At 28.4% G+C, this 8,567-nt stretch overlaps 2 long non-coding RNA genes across 2 annotated transcripts; one reads left to right on the top strand and one right to left on the bottom strand.

The window, feature by feature from the left end:
- The first annotated feature begins 387 nt into the window (after positions 1-387).
- LOC130015480 (uncharacterized) lies at positions 388-892 on the top strand. The gene is made up of 3 exons (XR_008790701.1): positions 388-502; positions 700-768; positions 855-892. It is a non-coding gene; the product is annotated as an uncharacterized LOC130015480 (long non-coding RNA).
- A 5,724-nt stretch (positions 893-6,616) lies between these two features.
- On the bottom strand, positions 6,617-7,633 carry LOC126680399 (uncharacterized). The gene is made up of 2 exons (XR_007641131.2): positions 7,347-7,633; positions 6,617-7,026 (listed from the first exon to the last, which is right to left on the bottom strand). It is a non-coding gene; the product is annotated as an uncharacterized LOC126680399 (long non-coding RNA).
- Positions 7,634-8,567: the final 934 nt, after the last annotated feature.

Genomic DNA, 8,567 nt, shown 5'->3' with positions numbered 1-8,567 from the left:
CGAAATTTTGAATATAAAAGATCAAAACAAGGAAAACTCAAGAAATGACTTTATATTAAATGAAAAAATTACACCCCTTAAGTTTTACTTTTTGTCCAAATCACTCCTTAATTTTTGATTTTACCTATTATATGCATATGTGTATTGTTTTTTTAAAATTTATAACAGCCAGATGTTAAGAAGTAAGGGAACATGAGAACATGTCAAAGCCTATAAATTCAATAAAATCAAAACTAAATTTATAATTGGTAAGAAATGGTCATGTTCCAAGGCAATGAACTTGCCTAAAACTAGATTACATGTATCACTAAATAGATAGGATATTGAAAACTATAAATTCCATAGCATAATAGTTGCATTTTCATCATCAGCAGATATATCAATTTTCCGGTTCATTTATTTAATTAATAGTCTAAAATTGTTCACACAAAAAAAAAACAGCAAAATGGATTCATCACAGAATGCTAGCTTCCAAGATGGACAGACCACTGGCCAGGCTAAGGTTAGTTTTATAGAACTAGTTTTTTTTCTTCTGAATTTCACATTGTATGCATATTTATTTTTAAAATATTCATTTGATAAAACTCGAGTCGAGATGTTACAATTTTGTAACTAAATAGTTTTCGCCATATTTATTTTTTGCTACATGGATAATCTTAGTACCGCTGAACTAAAATTCATAAATTATTTTAATTCCAGGAGAAGGGAAACCAGGTGATGGACAAAGTTAGCAATACTGCCCAGTCTGCAAAGGACTCCTGTCAAGAGGTTTTTAACATGCTTTAATTACTCATGGAATTTGAATTTGCATCTTGTTAATATATAATTTAAATACATTAATTTTTGATTTGCAGACTGGTCAGCAAATGAAGGCTAAAGCATAGGGAATGGCCGAGACTGTTGGAGCAAACAAATGAAAAATTTAATATATTTGTTTTGATTTTTTTGCTTCAGTTTGTGCAGTTTTTACTCCCAGTTTTGTTTTAGGTTTTTTTAATTTTCATAAGATGAATGAATGAGACATTATGAATAACTAGTGGATACATTTGGTACGAGCCGTGTGAATGTTGGATAATAAAGTATGGTTTATGTTAGATAAAGATTTTCTTAATATCTTTCAATACAAAATTATATGATATTAAATATACATATGTATGGGTGTACATAATTATATATTTTTTAATTATATTATTCGAAACATTTAATTCTCTCTAAGACTAAATAATTTAAATTTAAATAATTATTATTTATAATTTATTATATAAGTATTGTTGGTAAATATTATTTTAGTTATCAATATATTTTTAAATGCAATAATATTGTAATATGCATGGATTTATTTTTGACAATTGCATGAAAGTTATTTAAACATTTTTAAATAACTTCGTAATTATTTTAAATACTAAAGGCTAATGTTGTAATTTGGTCATGTACCACACACGTGAGTGACAATAATATAACCTGTTTTTTGTTTTAAATATTATTATATTGTGTAATTATTGTATGACCCGTTATTTATTTTAAATATATTAATTAAATCACTAAATATAATATTTTGATATTTAATTATAAGTGTTCTTCTTTTGTAATAATGTTTAACTTTATTCCTCAATATACTTTTAATGTTTTAGTTTATGTGTGCTTAACACTTTTCTTCATTTTAAGAAGATTCATTTGATCATGGACAATGTTAAATTACTTCTCTATTTAGACGCTTGTACAGATATGAAACTACTCTTATTAGAATTACAATTATATAAATATTACTTACCTCAAATTAGTTTTTACGAATTTTGGTTTGGAAGAGATGTGTTTGAATTTGCTCTGAAATCCATAAGTTGGAAAATATTTAATATTGAATTTTTCAATTTGAATTATACTTGTGTTTAAACTCATATTACCTATAATATTGTCACGACCCAATTTCATGAATCGTGACCGGCGCTAGGGTATGGGTATGAAAACCCATAGCAAGTCTTGCAGAAAACAATTAAATATTTAAACCTGCAGAAAACTGCTCGGGGGCAGCCGAGTCTCCAACCTAAGTCTAGCAATTTATATTACAGTTCTAATACAAATAACTTAATTATCCAAAAATGCTCAACAGCATGCCTTAAATATAATATTAAAGTAATCCAGAGTAAACATGCTAATAATAAATAATCGATCAAATCGATAATTCCAGAGTGTAATATCAATGTAATATATAATAAACTAGTTTTACTGCGGTGTAAGAGTTCGAAAACAGTAACTAGTTTAAATAACATAAAAACCTCCGAAAAATCAAAAGAATCGGAGTGGACCAGCTTTCAAATCATAAACCTGGAAAATTTGGGAAAACAACGGGGTCAGATATACTGAGATGAGTTCGCAATACTATTTACATTTATTAAGTTTAAAACCCTTAAATCAAAACATTTTATACTAATATAATATGATTATGGAAATACAGTATTGAAATGATCCCAGCGTGAGTATGACATATCATACCGAAAAATATAAACCCAGAGTGGACGGGAACAAATCCTCGTCATATATATACCAGCGTAAGTAAGACTTTAGTCTGCCGATTCACAGAGTACTTACCGGTGCACACAGTCTCGATACATGCCTATCGAGTAACTCGTTTCAATCCAGATCCATAATCGCTTAAAACAGTTCAAAAGCATTTATAATATTAAAATAAATTGCGGTACTTAATAAAGCGGTAAATAGCACTACAAACTCACTGCTTGCTAATCCACGTGAAAACCTGGAAAGCGACAAAACTTGATGCGACTCTGAAACACGAGTAGTCGACGAGTCTAAGACCAGGGTAAAAACCAATATTAAAATCAACCCCTAACTCTAGAGAGTACTAGACACCACATAGGACTAGCACAATACCAAGTGAAACAAAATATAGCCAGAACAGAAAGAATAAATAATTACATCGTAACCCAAGCCAAAATACGAACAACGTTGAGTAAATACAATACTCAAATAAATAATAATACAAGTTTATTGAGTTCCCGTTTTAAAATCCGTTTCAGAAATATTATTTAAATAATATCTAATTAATAACTTAAATTAATTTCCTCAAATAGTGGATTAGCCGAGTTACTAATAACTACCAAGCTATCTCACATGTCGGGTGACCCAAGTCTAACCCGACCAAAAATATATTATCAAAAATATAAACCAGAGTTTATAATTACCAAAAATCACTTTGATAAGATAAATATATTTATATTCAATTATAAACCATAGTTTATAATTATAGAAACAATTTTGATAAAATAATAATCAAGATTTAAAACGGAACTCGGTAACTTATAACTCAAGTAATTTTAGTTACCGTCAGAACTTAACAAAAATAAGTTAAGAGAAAAAAATTAAAAAAAATTATAAATTAATTAATTTGGCATACTAAGTCAAACTTTCCAAAATAATAATTATCCAAGTAATTATCCAATTAAGGTTAAATATAAATATCGTTTCCCGATTATAATACTCAGACAATTTGATTGCAATTACTAAAACTAATTTAATTATAATCAGAATAATAATATTTTCAGATTTAATTAATATTATCACATAGCCAAATTAACAATCGAAATGATAATTAAAGGTTTGATTTTTAAAATCGGTATTTAATCAAATTAAAACTTTAGAATTAAAACATCACCAAACCAACAGATAAATAACCTATAATAATTATATGAACAAAGGAATATAAAGGAAAGCATAAGTTCCTGCCGCCATTATAATCCAAAATGAAAGGATTTCATTGGCTCAAGCTAAAAGGAAAATGGTTTATGGCCAACTTCAATTCATGCAACATGAATTTACATAGAAACTAAAACGAAAACCAAACTAACAGTAGAAATTCTCAACGTTCAGAATTTTTAAAACTCGACAATTACACATGATTCAATACTGCAATAATCTTGGCCAACCAAAATATTAAAATCAAAGGGATTTATGATAGAATGACAAGAATACCTTTCATTGACGCAAATGCTTCTCTCGTTATTTTTTTTTTCCGGCGTTGTTTGTGTGCAAATAAATAATAGTTAAGAGTCCTTATATATACTTAGTTAGATTAGGGCTTTATTTTAAAAGATACAATTACAAGCCCACCCCTTATAAATATTTTAGAGAAAATTACATCAAATCACCCAAAATTTGAATACTTTATGTTAGTGACTCAGGATTTTATTTTTTGCAACAATCTCTCTTTTTTTATAATCTGTTTATATTTATACCTGAATACAATTTTATTCCTTTTTTATCCCTCATTAGGAATTAGAGTTTAATGGGTAGGGATTAGATGTAAATGGTTGATAGTCGGACTGGAAATGTAAGAGCGGCGGCGGCGATGGTCGGACGGCGATGGTCGGACGGCGATGATCAGAGCGGCGTCCGCGATGCCATGGTCAGAGCGGTGACTAGAGTTTAATAGGTATGGATTAGATGTAAATGGTTGATAGTCGGACATGAGATGGTAAGAGCGACGACGGCGATGGTCGGACGGCGATGGTTGGACCGGTAGCAGTGGTCTACTTCCCGATGTTCATTCCCTGCACTCTTTTTATCTTCTCTTTCAATTCATTTTCTTGCTGGTTTATTTTTATGGCAGCTGCTACTTCCGTCGGTTTATGGCATATCCTCTGTCATATTGGTTTGTAAAGAGAGGAGAAGAGTTTTGTTGGCTGAAACAGTAAAATGGAGCTCTAATTTAGGATTAAAGAGGATGTATTTGACGAATATGTATCATATTATGAAGTTGAGATGGAACAGAAGTTTACAGAACTGGTTGTAGTTAGGTCTTGTGGAATTATAGCTCTCAAATTGTGAAACCAAAAACTGAGACAAAAACAAATCATAGATATCAATCACTTGTAATTTGAGCATAAAAAAATTAGTAAATGTTGAGTTCACTTTTAGAGAAAACTGACATAAATAAATTAAAATTGGAACATAAAATAAATAATGAAAGGTTAGGCATACCCTTGAAGCTTTTAGTTGTGGAAGACAAAGAATTAGTTCATCAACTGAAGTTTCTTTGTGTGTTTTAACCTGTCATTTTTGGGATTTTGTTTGCCTAGTAATATTGAGCCTTTGTTCCATTTATTTGGTTTCTTAGTTTGTGTTGGTTCTACTACTAGCTTTGAAATATGTTGTTCAAAGAATTATATTGACATCAGAATTTGAGAAATTGCATTCTATTAATTTGTTGATTTATATGGCAACTATGGCTTCTTTAATTTGGTTGCCATTTACTATTACATATGAGGGAGTGTAGCTGTAATAACTATTGAGAAAATAAAGTTAGGTCCTTTTATTGTATTTGATTGTGAATGCTATTCTTGTTTATTTGTTGCATTTGACAAAATGCTGAGTTCATTTTTAAATTAATTATAAATTTAAAATTAATTAATTGATAATTTAGACTATAAAAATTAAATTTATAAAATGAACTGAATATAAACTCAATGTGAATTCAATGTGAACTAAATATGTTGAATGTGAACTAAATGTAAACTCTAAATAAATTCAATGTAAATTCAATGTCAACTTAATTTAAATTAATCTATTAATTTTATATAATATTAAAATAATTTATATAGTGAAAATAAACTAATTATAATATGAAAATAAATATCTAAGGTTTATTGAATTTAAACTGAAGGTAAATTTAAAACAAACTAAAAATGAACTTAATGTGAACTCGATATGAACCATTTATCAACCTAATATCAACCTTGATTCAATTTGAATAAAATTTATTTTGCATCTTTTTACAATTTTAACTTATATTTATATGTATAGATTTTGAGATATAGTCTATTATAAGAATTAAATAAATTTTTTAATTGAAATGTATTTGACAGTCTATAAAACTAAAAATCGACCTGATGTGAACCTATATCAACTAAATAATTTTATTTTTAGTAAACGTCGGGTTAACTGTTGGAAACTTGTAGTAATTTATATTTTGAATATATGGTTAATAAATCGTTAGTAAAACCGTTGCTAAACTTGAATTGTGTATTTTAAACAAATTTAGAAAAATTTAATCAATTTATTTTTAGTACACCATTAGTAAACGTTTGGTTAACTATTAGTAAACTTATAGTTTATTTATTTTTAGTATATCGTTGTATATTTAATTAAATATAAATGATTTTTTAGTATACCGTTAGTTATCTGTTATATATAGAGAGAATTTTGAGATTTAGTGTAATCACAATTGGATATCTATTTTAAGTGAAATATATTTGACAGCCTATAAAACCAAAAATCAACCTGATGTGAACCAGATGTGAACCTATATCAACTAAACTAGCTTAATTCAATTTTTTAATAAAATTTATCTGGCTACTATTTACAATCTTAAATGACATTTTATATAGAGAAAATTTTGAGATTGTAATATACAAATTGAATATTTCTTTTAATTGAATGTATTTAATTGTCTATAAAATCAAAAATCAACCTGATATGAATCAGATGTGAATCTAATATATTTAAAATTTACAGTATCAAAAATCAACCTAAGTTATTTAAAATTTACACCATCAATATAAACGTATTCAAATTATAATAGTAAATTATTTTATAAATTAGAATATAAAAAATAATATCTTCATTATCATGTATTAAATCTAATTAGATGTAAGGCTATGCCTGGACTCTAATTGTCCCAAGTTTAGGACCTAATTTCCGCATTAGATACATTAACATCGTTTGCTTAAATTTGGTTTCATACTTTAGTTTGCTCCCATAATACCATATGTACATTATAAGAAACATAATTGTAGCAAAAAAACTAAAATAAACCCAATTTCCATCACTAACAAATGCTAAAACTGATAGACTCACTTACAACTCACATCTCTCTCTATAATGGCTAAAGTCTAAAGTATCAACTTAGCATCATTTGAATCAAAGTAATATTTTCCACCATCATCTTCGACCTCTATTTTCTTTCTAGCACAAAACAACATCATCAGTACTTGTAGTAAGTGAAATACAACCATTCTGCAGAACAAGGTGACATAGATAAGTGAAAAAGTAGCATTTTCCTATCAGTATTTAATTTCAGAATCACTAACATTATAATACGAAATTGTTAATTAAAAAATTACTAGAATTTAACAGTTAAAATTATAAGATCATCACATACACCAGATTGAAAAACAATAGCAGATCAATAAAGCACATGTTATAAAACACCATCACATACACTAGACTGAAAAATAATAGCAGATCAATAAACCACATGCTATAATATAATAATTAAAAAAAGAAAGCAGATTAAGGGTGGGCAGAGATGGAAGATATACAAAGAAGCAACTGACCTTTTCTTCTTCATCGAAGGGATTTGGATAACGGATCGCCGGTTGTCAGTCGCCGGCGACATGTGGCAATGATCGGTGGTTGAACTGCCGCCGGTGGTCGGTCATCGGGCAAACTGAATTGAGAGTTGAGATCGTGTGTAGTAAGGTTATAATTGTCTTATTTTGTTAGAAATTCATCTTATTTTGGGTTATGGGTGATTTATGAAAATTATCTTTTCTTTTTGAGTGATTTCTGCACATTTTTATTTTATGAGGTAAAAACAATAGAAAGAGACCTTTTTAGGGGATTTGTGTAAATTACCCAATATTTTATTAATAATACAATTTTTTTATTTAAAAAGGAAAGACAAGCTTACCTTTTATAAATATTTTATTAATAATATTATTTTTTATTTAAAAAGAAAAACAAGTTTACCCTTTATAAATATATTATTAATAATATTATTTTTAATCTAAACGAAAAAAATCAAACTGATTTATTTAAATACACATTATAAAAATTAGAATTCCTCCTGGCATGCTCAAAATCCCACTGACGCGCACCGATTTAATTTTAAATTCCAAAATGGACCCTTAAGCCCAAGGCACACAAAACGGTTCAAACGATATAATAAAAGTCACACGAGCCAAATCTCGATTTCGAGAAATCAAAAAAATATTGGAAAATTCATCGGAACTAATCAGAAAAATACGGGGTGTTACATTCTCACCAACTTATTAAAAATTCGTCCTCGAATTTATCACAACCAAAATTAATATAAAATTAATCATAGCACGCATGAAAACACACGTAACTCAAATTACGGAACGAAAGAAAACCACTAATCAAATAATTTCTGATTCCCAAAATTTTCCAACGGTCGAATGACAGCTCAACGGAAACAAATAAAGACCGCCTAAATCAACCTAAGAAAAACACCATCGCCAATTCAATAGATTAAATCAAACTCTTACCCACAGTAATTCTATCACAAAGACAACTGAGAAAAGCCAAGCGAAACGAAAATTAATATAACTGAAAACACACTGAAAAATTTGCGGTGATATATTCTCCCCAACTTAAGGAAATACGACCTCGAATTTAAAACTGTTTTGAAAACCCAAAAGATCACCACACGCATATGTTAAAATTTCTTAGTTCCACAATCTGGTACCTCAAACGACTCTCCAAACACCACGTGTGAATGAATAAGAATTTATTCCCAACAGGGAATATAACCA

Source organism: Mercurialis annua, linkage group LG5, assembly GCF_937616625.2.
Source record: "Mercurialis annua linkage group LG5, ddMerAnnu1.2, whole genome shotgun sequence".
In the NCBI taxonomy this organism is placed as follows: domain Eukaryota; kingdom Viridiplantae; phylum Streptophyta; class Magnoliopsida; order Malpighiales; family Euphorbiaceae; genus Mercurialis; species Mercurialis annua.
This window is presented reverse-complemented; position numbering and strand designations above follow the sequence as displayed.